General features: G+C 40.5%; 1 pseudogene; it reads right to left on the reverse strand.

Moving 5' to 3' along the window:
* The window catches only part of LOC149255506 (DNA damage-binding protein 1 pseudogene), a 182,824-nt pseudogene extending 172,569 nt beyond the window's left edge, over positions 1 to 10,255 (reverse strand).
* Positions 10,256 to 16,120: the final 5,865 nt, after the last annotated feature.

A 16,120-nucleotide genomic window follows, 5' to 3' on the forward strand; every position in this document is an offset into this window, starting at 1 on the left:
TCACACGAGCTCACGGATTGAACCCGAGTGTGTGCAGTCATCAAGTGAAACTCTTCATGGGAGGCTCCAAAATTGGTGCAAGCCAAAATTTTAGAGGTTGGTTGTAGCCACTACAACACTTGGTGACACACTGGTAAAACTCTAGCTTCTCTGTTTTGGTTCATTGTGTTGGGTGTGGAGCATGACTATTTAGAGGTCTTTGTTTCAGCCAGATGTATACTGCAAGAAGTTTGTACACCCCTCCATGTGGGGGGGTGGGTGGGGGACTTGTCCCCCCCCACGAGGGTCTGAGGGGGCTAATCCCCCCCAGCTGGGGGGTCCGGGGGCTAGCAGTCCCCCGGCAGGAGTTTCGGGGGTAGCACTCCCGAAGCTAAAAGCAGATGTAAAATTTCCTTGTAAAAGTATAGTAATTTCTACTCAATTTGGGCCGTTCATTAGGCAGATGATCTGACGGTAGAACTTATGTTTAGTTTAGGGTTTTTTTTCCCTAGAAGGAAACCCCTCTTTTTGTATGAGGGCATTGTATTGAGGCTGAAAAATAGATATGTATTCTCTGAGAGCAAAACAAAGAGGTGAGACTGTGAGAGAAAATAGAGGATATTACAATGGATCTATTGTAGGTTGTGTCTCTTCATTTTGCTGGATAATAAAAAGGAAGGACTGGCTGTTTGGGGTGGACGTAGCCCAAACTGGGTGAACCACATATATCTGTGTCTCTCTGGTTTTATGCGTTTTGTGTGTTTATATTTCTGCTATATTCTATGTGTTCCATTGCTCCGTAATATATATAATTTTCTAACAACTAGTATCAGAGCCGAAGGTCTATTTGGCTGATAAACTCGCAGGAAAGAAGGGTTCCTGGTTTGAGTGGGAGCAATGGCAGAAAATGGTAAGTTTAGGGTCGAGAAATTTAATGACCAAAACTTCTCATTGTGGAAGATTCAGATGGAATATTATCTGTATCAGAAAGATCTGTACCTACCATTTGGCGGAAAAACAAAGATGCTGACGGGTATGACAGATGAAGAATGGAACCTTCTCGATAGAAATACACTTGGAATAGTATGGTTGTGCCTCGTAGCATCGGTCGCCTTCAAAATTTCAAAGGAAACAATGACAGAGCATTTGATTAAGGCATTGGCAAAACTATATGAAAAACCCTCGGCCTCAAACAAGGTATTTCTTATGAAATGGTTATTTAATATCAAGATGTCGGAAGGTGGACCTGTTGCAGACCATTTAAAAGATTTTAATACTATTACAAGTCAGTTAGGTTCTGTAGGGGTAAACTTTGATGATGAAGTTAGAGCTCTGTTATTCTTGTGCTCATTACCAGAAAGTTGGAATGGTTTAGTAATGGCCATTAGTAACTCTGTTTCTGGATCTAGTACTTTAAAGTTTGATGATGTTGTCGGTGCTATTCTTAGCGAGGAAATGTGATGAAAAAGCTCCAGTGAGACATCAAGTAATGCTTTAAGTGCAGAGTCTAGGGGAAGAAAAATGGAAAGAGGAAAGAGCTCAGGATATCGCGGTAAATCAAGGAATGGCAGATCCAAGTCCAGATCAGGGATAGTGTGCTAGAAATGCGGAAAGAAAGGACACCTAAAGAAAGACTATAGATCTCAGCAGGGAAAAGAAGGAGATGCACAACAAGAAAACAATCATGAAGCAAATGTGACAGGTGAGGTGTTACAAGATTCTTTCATTCTTTCATTCGAAAATATTATTGATTCCTGGGTGGTAGATTCAGGGGCCTCATTCCATGCCACACCTAATAAGAAATATTTTCATGATTATGTTCAAGGAGATTTTGGACAAGTCCATTTGGGTGATGATAAACCCTGTAAAATTGTTGGAATGGGTAAGGTTCTTGTAAAACAGCAGAATGGAAACCAATGGCTACTAAAGGAGGTAAGGCATGTTCCAAATCTGAAGAAAAATCTGATTTCAATAGGGCAGTTAGGTAGTGAAGGTTGTGTGAAAACTTTCATAGATAAAGCTTGGAAGGTCACCAAAGGAGCCCCGGTAATAGCAAAAGGTGAAAAGGTTGGTACATTGTATTTATGCAATGGTATTTCTAACTCTGTTAATGCTTTAACTTCCAAAAGAGCAGATGTAGTATTATGGCATCATAGGCTCGGACACATCAGTGAGAAGGGGATGAAGATTCTTCACTCAAGGAATTTGTTGCTAAGTTTGAAGAATGTTGATTTGGACTTCTGTGAGAATTGCATTTATGGAAAATAGAAGAGAGTCATATTTCTCAGAGTTGGGAAAGAAAAGAAGAGTGAAAAATAAGAGCTTATGCATACAGATGTATGGGGACCTGCTCACATATCATCTCTCGGTGGCTCTCATTATTATGTTACTTTTATTGATGATGCAACTAGAAAAACTTGGATTTATTGTATTAAGAATAAATCTGATGTATTTGATACTTTCAAGAAATGGAAAGCTTTGGTTGAGATTGAGACGGGAAAGAAATTGAAGTGTCTCAGATCAGACAATGGAGGTAAATATTGCAGCAAAGAGTTTGATAGGTATTGTTCAGAGCATGGAATTCGCAGAGAGAAGACAGTTCCAAGAACACCACAAGAAAATGGTGTGTCAGAAAGGATGAACAGAACAATCATGGAGCGTGCAAGGTGCATGAGATTGCAGGCAAGATTGCCTTTACAATTTTGGGCAGATGCTATAGATACTGATGTTTATCTAATAAACAGAGGGCCTTCAAGTTCCTTGGATGGTGGTGTTCCAGAGGAAGCATGGACAGGTAAAAAGGTAAACTACTCCTTTTTAAAGCCTTTTGGTTGTGAGGCCTTTGTCCATATTAATAAAGAAAATAGAACAAAGCTTGAGGCAAAGTCAAAGAAATGTACCTTTATTGGATATGGTGTTAATGATTTTGGTTATCACTTATATGATTACGAAAATCACAAAATCATTAGGAGCAGAGATGTAATATTCAATGAGAAAGTATTGTATAAGAATCAGTTGCAGGAAAATAAAGAAGAAAAAGAAAACAAGGAATACATAGTTCTTGATGAGATCACTGAAAAAGTAAAGGTGCCTGAAAATAATAATAATCAACAACCACAACAACAACAAACACCACAACAGCAACAGGCACCCCAAACACCTAAAAGTGGTGTTAGAAGGTCTACCAAGATAAGTATACCCCCTGAACGATACTCTCCTTCATTATATTATTTATTGTTCACTGATTCTGGTGAACCCGAATGTTATGAAGAAGCAATGCAGGTTGAAAGTAGGAAGAAGTGGGAGCTAGCCATGGAAGAAGAGATGGACTCCTTAATGCATAACCAGACTTGGGACTTAGTCAGTTTTCCTACAGGTAAAACTACATTGCAGAATAAATGGGTTTACAAGCTAAAGGAAGAAGATGGAGGAAAACAGAGGTACAAAGCTAGACTTGTGGTGAAGGGGTTTGCACAGAAGAAAGGTATTAATTTTGATGAAATATTTTCTCCTGTTGTTAAAATGACTTCAATCAGAACTGTTTTAAGTCTAGTAGTAGTTCAAGATTTGCATCTTGAGCAGTTAGATGTAAAGACAGCCTTTCTCCATGGGGATTTGGAGGAAGAGATATATATGCAGCAGCCACAAGGATATGAGGTAAAAGGGAAGGAGAAACTAGTGTGAAGGTTGAAGAAGAGCTTGTATGGCTTAAAACAGGCTCCAAGGTAGTGGTATCTAAAATTTGACAAGTTTATGTCTGAAAAAGGTTATATTAGATGTCACTCTGATCATTGTGTTTATCTAAAAAGGAAAAATGATGGCAACTACATTATATAGTTATTGTATGTGGATGACATGCTTGTTGCAGGGTTTAACATGCAATAAATAAATGTGCTCAAAAGAAAATTGGAAAATTCATTTGCAATGAAGGATTTGGGAGCTGCAAAAGAAATCCTTGGTATGAGAATAACTAGAGACGGGAAAAATTGCAAATTAACATTGTCTCGGAATGAGTACATACAAAAGATGTTGAAAAGATTTAATATGCACAATGCAAAACCAGTTAGTACACCTTTTGCAAGCCATTCCAAACTTAGTAAGGAAATGTGCCCAAAGACCCAAGAAGACATGGATTATATGTCTAAAGTTTCATATGCATCAGTAGTTGGAAGCTTAATGTATGCAATGGTCTGCACAAGGCCTGATAGTGCACATGCAATGGGAGTTGTAAGCAGGCACATGAACAATCCAGGAAAGGAACATTGGATGGCAGTGAAATGGATTCTCAGATATTTGAAAGGTATTGTTAACACCCAGGTTGTTCCCTATGACTCCCAAGGGAATACGGCCAGGGTAACCACTAACCAATCTTTGGATCACAGTTTCTAGCCAAACTGTAATCAGAGAGGGCTCTCTCTTTATGATTTGTCTCTGTTATGATGGTGTTTTAGGCTAGGTATTATGCTCAGGTTTTGGTTTATGTTTTGGTTGAAGGATTTCTTTCAGGCCTTAAGATGTAGTGTTTAGAGAGTAATATATCATTAGGCAATGGAGTCTGGAGTTGTGAAATGCTTTGAAATGCAGGATTGGTGGTGTTCAAACTGCAAGGCCTATTGTGTATCTCAGACAAACAAATTTTACTTGAATGGTGAAGCATGTCAGCCAACAAAAAACAATTAAGAATTCCCTATTAAACTGGTGAGGTGAAAGTGAACACGTTGCACAGGAGCAAACTTGAATTCCTGAGACAAAGGCCACAATGAAGATGTATTCTAAAAAGTGCAGCAATTAAGAATTACACTTATCAAGATTACAGTTGAAGAAAACATTCATTAACAACATAGATTGAACTCAGGGTATTTCTTGAATAAATCCTGAAAGTTATTCTTTTTCCTTGTTGCTAAATATTCAAACATTAGAAACATGTATGGATTTTAACAAATCAAAAACACATAACAGAGGGAGTTACAGAGACTTATTGTATTGTGTAATACACAGGAATCCAGCAGTTTTCAACAGACACCAGAATGCATTCAACACTTCAGAAATCCGAGAAATTCCATCACTTTCTTTATTAAACTTCTGAAAGGATTACAGCATAAGAACTTCTTCAGGAGAAATCAACAACAACCCTTGCAAACTCATGCGAAGGGGACTTTATAGGAATGCTTATACAAAATATCTCAGGCATTGAGTCACCTGAGAGAGAAAATATCTTCATAAATTCGTACAGAAAGTAGAAAAGAAGTTATTACAACTTTGAATGCAGCATAAATGCTCTTTAAGTCTGTCAGAGGATAATTTGACCTTTGGAGGTCATTGAGTCGGTTGAACCGCTTTGCTTCAACGCTGGATAATGTGTCTTTGCTTTTGCTGCGCTGTATTTTCTCGGTCCTGCCACCTGTGACTGTGCTTGCTGCTGTGGTGACCGAACAACTTTGCTGAGTTGGCTCAGCTCTAATCTTTAATGCATGCTGATTTTGTTGAACTGTGCTTTGCATAATAATTCATAAAAAACAAAATTTGGTGAATGACTCACTGTCTATAAAATTTTCTGTATTGTATTTGTCCACCAGTCTTGTGTAGGGAGTTGATGCCTGAGAATTGCATCCATAGTCTCCTCTGCCTCTGTATACTTGTAAAAATTGGGAGCCACCTCAAACAGGTGTTTGATCTCATTCATTATAAAAAATAGACTTTCTACCCTGTTGTAGATAGTCTGTCCTGTAGCTGGCCCTGTTTCTTCTGAGTTGCTGGGCTTCTCATTGATTTCGTTTGTGGCAAATGCATTCACTCTTTTGGCATACTGCTCATGAATGAGCAGTCTCCCTACGCTGTTCAGTAAGCTAGGGAGTCCTCTGTTTTGCAGCACCTAGAATTTATCCATGAACCTTTTCACCTCGGTCTGCATGTCCTGGGTTCTTCTCTCCAATGTCTGCACCAAATTTCTCAATGTGAGAACCCTTTTGATCAACTGAATAGTCTCAGTTCTATTGGGAATTCCCATATTTGCCAGCTGAGTACTTGTTCTGTTATTCAGCACATTGATCATCCTGGTGGCAACTTCAGGCATGTTGCCTAGAGCAGCCCTTGACTTATGAATTTCAGCTTGTGCTTTTGGGATGAGCTCTAGCTGCTCATGGATTGTCTCTATATACTGCCATTGGTCAGTAATAGACTGGCCAATGTTGGCCCATAGCATTGCCTTAAGCCCAGCTATAACTTTATCTAATTTGAGCTCATTTTCTAGCTCTTTGATCTTGTCTTTAAGGGCTTTGATTTCCCTGCCCTTTTCTGCCACTTCTCTCTTTGATTTATCATGTCTTTCATTGATTTTGGCTAATTTTTCCCTGGTCTCATTTAACTCGGTCATTTGAGCTTCCAGGATTTGAATTTCATTCTTCAGCTTTTGCATATCCAGGCTTTGGGCCTGCTCTGTGGTTGTTGGTGCTGCTGAAGTAGATGTTGCTGTCTGTTCAGTCTGCTGAGGAGGAGGAGCAGTGATAGGAGCAGTTTCCTCAAGATTGATGACCAGAGGAGGCTGAGAGGTCTGACCCTCTTCTCTTTGTTTCAGTGCTGTTTGCAATGCTGCTTGTGCGGCCTCTGATTCTCCCAGCTTTTCTTGTGTTTGGAGGAGCTGCTTGTAGAGAGATATGAGCAGATATGTGGCATCCTGCTCATGTCTTTGCTGAGCCACTTCATCTGTTTGAGGGTGAATGGTAGCTGGGAGTTTGATCTTTTTCCTTAAGGCAGCCATGTCAGCATCCCTCAACTTCAATATCTCTTGTATTCCTTTGATGTCTTTGGGATCATGCCCAATCTCAATGATTATGTCTTCCAAGGACCTTATTCTGTTGTCCTTTGCCTGGGATGATGCCCTCTCCAACTCCAGTTGAGAGGCTGTATTATTGAGGCTGCTTTCTAGCTTGTAATTTTCTAATGTTTTGTCTGCCAAGGCGGCATACACCATCTCACCAGTCTGTTTGTGCAGTTCAATTTTATCCATTGGGTGTATGTCCTTGGCCAGGACCTCCAGATTGGTTTTGAGGTAATCTGAGGTAGATTGGGGCTGCAGTGCTGTTGGCATAAAATGGCTCATGATCATTTTTCCTTCCTGTACATCAAATGCAGACATCAGTCTTTGTTGATTGGTGGGAGCCATTTTCAATAAATGGTTGTATAGCTGTATCTTGATAGGGTCACTCCTCCTTTTGATGTCTATAAACTGCTGCTTGATGCTCTTTTCTCCTTCTCTTTGCTGGCTGGAGGAGCTGACCTCTCCTCCCATAGTTCTATCCTGTTCCTGCTGGAAGGAACTAGCTGAAGCTTCTCTGCTGGGTGGGCCCATGCCCATTGCTTGCCTTATTGCTATGTCATCCTCAGAAAAGTCATTCAACCTTTGCCTTTTCTCTCCCTGGTTTATGGATGATGTCAGGGGAGTTTCTCTATCCCTTTTTCTGTTTATGTCCTCTTTCTGTGGAGTTTGGAGGACCGAGGCATCGAAGGTAGTTTCTGGCCTAGGAGGCACTATGTTTTGAGTCTGTTGCTCAGTTGAGGTTGGAGTATCAACTACTCTTCCTTGCTGTAAGGGCTGTTGTCCCTCATGTGGCCCTTCTTCTTGATGCAGTTCCTGTTGTTGTTGTTGTTGTTGCTCTGCCTGCTGCTGCATTTCTTTATCTGCCTGCTCTTGAGTCACTGGAGGTGGCTGCTCCTTGCCATGGGGCGATTGTTCTATCTCCATTTCCTTTTCTTTGCCTTTGCTAGATATATTTTCAGTGGCCTTGGTAGTTTGCTGTTTGGCAGTTGAGGAGGATGCAGCTGCTCCCACTTGTGTGCTCGGAAGTGTGAATACCTGTGGACAAAGTTCAAGGTCAGCCATCTTCCTTAGATTCCTTACTGCCCTCTGATTTAGCTCTTCTTGTGACATGGGCTCTTCTAAGGTCCCTCTCCTCCATTTGTCTTGGTTAGCATATTTTTCGATGTGAGGGATACTATAATGATCATAGGCAGACAACTTATATTTGAGCCTCCTCATAGTTATAAAATGATTAGGGTCATAGGGTGTCCATAGGAAACTAGTTTGAAGGCCAAGGGACTCAAGCATTCTATCTGCTTCCTTCCATCCTTGCTCCCTCTCGTTATAGATAAAATGGCCAAGTTGGCTTTTCACCTTCAACTGTGCTTTTTTTCCTTTTCCTGAAAAGTGAAGCACATCAACCTGGCCAAATTGCCTAAAGTACTCTAGGGCAAATAGCCTCATAGGCACATACTTAGGTAATCTGAATGGAGGCAAATCACACCCATATATCCTGATGACGGTGTGGTTTTGGTAGAAGTACCAATCCCCAATGCTGTAAGCTTTGGATAGCTAAAGAATTCTCTGCATGTCATCAGTGAGTCTCGGAGGAGGTGAGCTCATCAGCATCGCCATAGCTGGATGGACGAATAGGTCTATGAATTCACAGTAAGTGTATGGAGAATCAGGTGTAGTGTGGAAGACAGAGGACCAATAGACCACTGATCTGGGATTGCCTTGGGCATCCACTCTTTTGATTGAAAAATGAAATTTCTCATGTTGATGGTACAAGATCAAATGGTAAATGTAGGAGGTGTATCTGAACATCTTTTCTCTGGATAAATTCATTAGCTACTCATGCATTTTGTCGGAGATGTAGGTGGCATAATCATAGCAAACTGGAGGTCTGCCCGGAGCGAACATCAGCATCATTACCAGTACAGTTTGGTCTACCAATTCTATTGAGCTATAACCCAAAATCAGACTAATCATATCTACCAAGTCCCTGCCCAACTGGTTAAGGTATACTTGATTCAGAGGAGGATATTGCACAGAATCAGAGTCAATGTATAACTGATTTAGCTTAGTGATTTGGGCATCTGTCAATCTATCTCCTTGTTTTATCAAATCTACTAGTGACAAGGGGACCAATTTTCTCTGAGTTTTGAAGCAGAGCATGTTCCTGATGGCTTCAGGAGTAATGTAAAAGAGAGCAGCACCAGAAGTATCCAACACAGCCCTCTGAGTAGGGTCATAATATTCAGCACAAAGATGGATCAAATCAGGGAATTGATTGACTTGAGGCAACTTAAAAATAGGAAGGGAAGAATCCCATATACCCAACACATCTGCTCCAGATTCATGTTTGGCCTTAAGTTCATTGAGCAGGTGGATATGGAGCTTGGTTCTCATCAACATCTCTTCTGAAATATGATAATCCATATCTGCCAAGGCTTGCCATTTCAAGTTCCTTTGAGGGGCATTCAGAGGCTGAACATTTAGTACTACAGGTGTCTCCATTGAAAAAGAGGATTCTGAATTAAGTGTAAAGTGGTTTCAGTTGAGGAGGACAGTATAGAGGAGTGTCTCTTTACCAGGGAGGTGAATTTATAAGGAACATAGAGTAGTTCTGATAAACAGCAATTGAAATACTGTTTAAAGTTTAAATAAGACCAATGCTTGGCCTCACTCTGTCTTTCTCAGCAGGTAAATTCAGTTTAAATGAGTCTTTCGCGAATGCGCGAACAGAGTATGGTTTTTAGTGAAAATGCGGGCAAACAAGGCTCAGCTAGTGTTTTTCGAGTTCACAATTGTAAATGGGGCCAGGCGCAAGTATTTTTGCCGGTCAGTTATATGTTTTTCACAAATTTAATCGTCCTTGGCAATTTACAGACAAAACCAGGCGAAGGAAGGATTTCCGAGGATAAATACCTGGTTTTCAGAGAGCAATGGAGAGGAATGCAGGTGAAAATGGTGCGCTAGCGGTCTCCTGGTCGAGTTCTGCAGGTTGGTGCACTGTTGGACGTGAAAAAATCATGCAGGAGCAACAAACGTTTTTGTAGAAAAGTGCCAAAAAAAACGCGAAATTTGGCTATAATATTGATTTTTCGGACTTTTGGCGCACTTTTCTGGTGACGTCATCGGTGGGGTCAGGGCCGGGTGACGTCAGCATGACGTCGTCAGGTGAGGTGGCAGGCTCTGAGTGGTCCACGGGGATGATGAAGTGGCAAGACACATTGGCAGAAGGTCGGGCGCAGCGGTTGACGCGATGGCAGGGTGGCAATGACGTGGGATGATGTGGGAGTGACGTTGGACAAGCGGGATGACCGAAACCGGAAACGGTTAGCAGTTTTATATCGCACCGCTTATGATACAGACGAGGTATTTGTCAGGCATACCTCCGATGCACTGTGGGGAAGACGCGTGGCGACCGAATGACGTAACCCTTCTGACAGATATCGGAAGGTATCTGTCCGCCATCGAAGCCGCTCCGACGTGGATGAGAGCCGTTGGATTAGAGGCCCTCAATCGGACGGCTGTCGGACCAATGAAATGAACGGTCGATATGGAAGGGACGGGGTTATTTTAATATTTATTTCGGGATCTGTGCTCGGCGGAAAAACCTTAGGGTATGGGTTTTTGTAAGGTTTTTTGGTGTATTTGGAAAATCACATATATGCGCCCGAACCATTGGATAATCACAAAAATGGGTTTTTGTGTGTTATTTGGCAATTTAGAGCGGGTAAGGGTAAAGCAAGGTTTTTTACAAGGTTTATGTTTGCAAATGGGGTGTAATGGGTTAAAAATGGATTCAGAAAGGGGGGGAGAGTTTAGAGTTAGGTTTATCAAGATGACCAGGTGTCATTTGATCCCTGATATAGAACTTATTGGCTATAATGCCAAGGGGGGGATATTTATACAAAATTTGGGGTTTATACACCATGGTGTTAATACTAGTAGGGGAAAGGTAATATAGGGGATTTACATAGTAAAGTTAGAGTTAATATGGGGGGAGATGTGAATGAGGGGGGAAAATCACTAAGTTTATTTGAAACTTACTTAGTTTAGGGAGTAGATCAAAATGAAAAGAGTTTAGACAAGAAATGTGGCTTCTAAAAGGTTAAGAACCACCATGAAACCATAATCTTCTTCCATGAATCTCAGCTGATGAGGGAGTGTTAGTAATGAAGTGGAAAGGGGAAGAAGGGAGGTTAGACATGCTTCCTGCTTGCTGCAACTTGATGAAGAAGAACACCTTCTCAATTGATTTGACTTTGCTTTGGTAAACAAAGTTAACATACCTGCAATGGTAAAGATAACCTTTCTGCAACCCCAACTACTTACCCAGCTACTTTGCCTAGCATTTTTTATTTCTTCTCGGAGGGTGCACTTGGACTTGCAGACCCTTACCTGCCTTTTCTTTTCTCTGGCTTTTTCTCTTGTTTTTTCTATCTACTTCTACCCTTATTTCTTCCAAGGTCCCAGATTAAGCTGTTGGAGCCTTTTCTTCTCTACCTGAACTATTTGTCTTCCAAGATTAAACAGTTTGGACAGACTCCTTTCTCTATTCTACAACTGAAAATTTAAACCATGGAATGATCCAGATTAGACTATTGGAACATCCATCAAAATTTTAAGTCCATACCAAGCTATAAGCACAGATTGGATTCTCCTGGAAATATGCGATCTTTGAATCATCAAAGCAGAGCATATTTGGACCTTCCATAGCCAATCATGAAATATGAAACCTATTGGTATAGGTAGCTAACAGTGGCTCCACATGGGGATGGTGTTTCATTTGAAAAACCAAGAACAGCAGGTCAGATGGCCTTGCTCCTTGATTGCTCTTGCCCGTTTTGTAGTTTGCTGCCTTGAAGTGCCCAAATTGTGTGCTTTTCTTCTTGGTAGACCTCTGATTCTTTTTACCTTTTGCTGACAGTCAATAAACTTGAAAAAACTGCATTTTTACAATCTGAACAGAAAATAATATATACATCTGCATATATACAAGGGAACCCCAGACTGCACTCATGGGTAATATTCAAAGTGGTGCTTGAGCATCTTGCCATTCACAGGACCTTCATCCAAGTCAGTTTCAGTTAGACTTTTAAGGAAATAGGTATTGTTACCTTGCACTGCTTGGACAACAAATGGTCCTCTCCAAAGGGAGTCAAATTTTCCATGCTTTCCTTTGTCTTCTCTTCTTGCATCCCACTTGAGGACTTTGTCTCCCACACTGAAATCTTCTGCCTTAGTTCTTCTATCAAAGGCCTTCTTTAATTTCTCTTGTAGAACTTGAACTCTGCTGAAAACTTGGTCTCTAGTTTGCTGCAGACATATGATTTGATTGATTCTTCTTTGCATATCATTTGGTTCAGCTTGGCTTTCTTGAAGAAGCTTCATAACAGGCACTCCTAATGATGAGGGGAACTTGGCCTCTAATCCATAAACCAACTCATATGGGCTGGTCCCAATTGATCTTTTGGTTGTTAGTCTATCTGCCCATAGGGCATTCACAAGCTTCTTATGCCAATTCTTTTTGTTCTCTTCTAGCACTTTCTTTATGATGTTTACCAGACTTTTATTTGATGACTCAGCAAGGCCATTTCCTTGGGGATAGTATGCAGTGGAATGGCCCAAGGTGATGTGAAATTTATGGTAGAAGTTCACCATTTTCTTGGATCTGAAAGCAGCAGCATTATCTGTTATTATTTTGTCAGGACAGCCAAATCTAGCCAATATGTTGTTCTCCAAGAACTGAATAATTATTGAATCATTTGCTTGTCTGCATGGGACAGCTTCAATCCACTTGGTGAAGTAATCTGTGGCTGTCAAGATCCATCTATGTTGGCCTGAGGATGAGGGGTGAATTTCCCCAATGAAATCCAATCCCCATTGTTGAAAAGGTCTCTCTGTTGCAATAGGCCTCAAGGGAAGGGGCAGCAACTGTCTCTTTCCATCAAACACTTGACATTTATGACATGAGGTGGTGAATTTCTTGATATCAGAGAACATGGTGGGCCAGTAGTACCCAGCCCTTAGTATTTTATCCACAGTGGACTTCCAGTACAAGTGTCCACCACAGTCACCTGCATGAAATTCCTTCATGACATTGTCAGTTTCATTCTCAATTAGGCAGTTTAGCAATATTCCTTCATGGTTTTTCCACAGTAAATTCCCATCCATAACACAAAATTTAGAAGCTTTCATTTTCAAGAACCTACACTTAGTTCTGGACAATCCTGGGGGAGCACACAGGTTTTGCAATACATAACATATATTAGAGTACTAAGGGGATTGTTCAAAGGCTACATTGATCTTTGGAGTCGCCAGCTCCGGTTCACTGTCCAGCTGGTTAATGTCTAAGGCTTGGAAATTTGCTTCTGTCATTAATTTGGCCAAGCCTTGCCCTTTTATTAATTTTGTAGGTTTTATCTCAATGTCAAATTCCAATATGTTGGCAATCCATTTTCCTCTTCTGCCTTCTAAATTTTCTTGGGTGAGAATGTCTTTGACAATAGGACTTGGCACATATGCTATAACATGGGAATAAAGGATATAAATCCTAAAGTCTTTAATGGATTTGACTAAAACATAAGCTTGCTTTTCCATGATTTGATACTTTAAAGGTGCATCCCTAAGAGCTTTGCTAAAGAAAGCAATTGGCTTCTCATTTCCTTGGTCATCTTTTTGCAGTAAAACAGCAGCAATAGTATGCTCAGAGGCAAAAGAGAAAATGATAAATTCTCTGTCAAACTGAGGATTGGTCAGGACTGGGGTTTGAGTAAGGGCCAGTTTTATACCTTCAAAGGCCTGATTGGCTTCAACCGTCCATTTGACTTTTGAATCTTTCTTTAGCATGTTATTTAATAATCTGATTAGTTCTGCTAAGTTTGGGATAAACCTTCTCAAGAAATTGATTTTTCCTAAGAATCCTTGTAACTCTTTGACATTCCTTGGGTGTGGCATTTGTAGGATAGCCTGTATCCTATCTGGGTCAATTCTAATGCCATCTTTAGAAATGATGTGGCCCAACAGCTTACCTTCCTCTAAACCAAACAGGGATTTCTTGGGATTTAAGGAAATTCCATATTTTCTGCATTTTAGGAAGATCTGTCTCAAATGTTTTATATGTTCTTGGTCTGATTTTGAGAAAGGTGTAAGGTCATCTAGGTAAATGACTAAAAAGTCATGAATCTCTTTGGAAAAAGCAATGTCCATTGCTCTTTGAAAAGTTGCCCCTGCATTTTTCAATCCAAAAGGCATTTTTACATATTTGAAAGTTCCCCATGGGGTTGTAAATGCAGTTTTGTCTTGATCATCAGGGTGTACCAGGATTTGATTGAAGCCTGAGAACCCATCCAGTAATGAGATCCTTGAGGCCCCTACCACTCTTTGGAGAATGTGATCCATCTTGGGTAAGGGATAGTTGTCTTTGAGGGATACTTGGTTCAGATTCCTTAAGTCCACACATAGCCTAATTTCACCGGTCTTCTTTCTTGTAGGGACTAAGTTGGAGATCCATTCAGAGAATCTGATTGGTGCTATGATGCCTGCCTTAAACATTTTCTGTACTTCTTGTTCCATTGCTGGGAGAAGCATAGGATTGATTCTCCTCAATTTTTGTTTAAAGGGCTTTTGATCAGGCTTGAGAGGGATAGTATGCTGGATAACAGAGGTGTCATAGGACTTTAGGTCCTCATAACTCCATGCAAAGACATCCTGGAACTCTTTAAAGAGGTCAATGTATTTGGGCTTTTGATCAGGCGGCAAAGATGCAGACAATTTAATTATTTTGGGTTTGTCAATTGTACCTATGTTGCATTCTTCAATGGCTGCATTCAAGGGCTGCATTTTTGGTTTTCTGGGAATATCATTTGAGTCAAAGATGTCTTCTAGGGGAGTTAGGCCTGTTGGTAGAAAATTGTCTTTCAACTCTATGATTTCAGTTTCAGCATTGGCTACTTCCTCACAATTGTTTGATTGAATTTGCTGAATGTTGTCTATGTTGAAAATAGTTGGATTTAGTATTTGTTTTGCTGTTCTGGGTGATATTGGGTGAGTAATCTGTTGGAACTGTATTTGTGATGGACTTGCTCCATCAAGTATTTGTGATTGACTTGCTGTCTCAAGTATTTGTGGTTGACTTGCTGTATCAATGTCAATATTTAATCCTGCAAATTCTTGTTGCAGAGTTAAAAACCGATTTATTTGCTTGTCATCCTCAAATACTTGCCAATCATTAACATTGTTTGGAATGGAGGGTCTGTGTTTTACCTCAGCTGTAAAACAGTGATGGGGCTCAAAAGGCAGCTTGCAGGTACTTGCAAAGGTGGCTAAACTATGAGCATGCAGATTGTGGGTTCTAGGAATTTTAGTGATTTGGAATTCAGAGAAGAAGTTTAGTACCTCAGCAACAGCAGACCTATAAGTCCTTAGTCTTTTGTCATTGGTGACAAAGTTTCCCTTCACTTGTTGAATAACTAAGTCTGAATCACCCATGATTGAAACCCTGGCAGCTTGTAAGAACTTTACTAACTTGAGACCTAGTAAAAGAGCTTCATATTCTGCCATGTTGTTAGTACATCTGAAATTCAATCTATAAGCTCTGCCCTCTGCATGACTATTTTCTTTATTGTGTACCCAAACTCCAGCTCCTGCCCCTAATTTGTTGACTGAGCCATCAAATTCTAGGAACCATAGAATGTCCTGTTGGGAAGGGGACCTAATAATCTGTTCATGGGCTGGCAATGTGAGTAGCAGTTGTGGTTTTTCCTCTAGCTTGTCTTCTAGGACAATCTCATCATTTGATTGGGTGTTCTTGACAACAAGGGCAGCAGCAACATCTAGTGTTTGATTGACTGTTGTTATATGGGTGGTAATGCTTTCATTTGAGTCTTCCTCTTGTATGAATATCTTGGTCTCAACCTCACTTCTTGAGGGAGTAGTGGTGTCATTGAAGAGAATATATGAGTCTATGTCTGAATGGACAGCATATATAGGAAAATTTTGAGGCTTTTCTTCACTGTTGACCATGTATTTCATTAGTGTTTCTCTGTACAGTCTTTTTGGTTGCCCAAAAACAGAGATGGTGGCATATGACATGTCTAATTGTAGGGAACCTTGGAGTTTAGCTCCCCATGATCTTGATAACAGCATCCCATACTTAGGTGGGATGTCAGCAACTACCACATCCATTAGGATTGTCTTGTTTGGGTATTGAACCAGAGACACACATAAATCCTTTATGAGACCTAAACATTTGACTTGGTTGGAGTCGAAAGAAAACAGGTCCTTGTATGGCCTTGTTATGTCTAAATTTAATCTCTCCATGACTGCTTTTGG

The sequence above is a fragment of the Pinus tabuliformis genome, chromosome 7 (assembly GCF_031772625.1).
Source record: "Pinus tabuliformis cultivar Carrire ecotype Pingquan chromosome 7, CPIR1, whole genome shotgun sequence".
In the NCBI taxonomy this organism is placed as follows: domain Eukaryota; kingdom Viridiplantae; phylum Streptophyta; class Pinopsida; order Pinales; family Pinaceae; genus Pinus; species Pinus tabuliformis.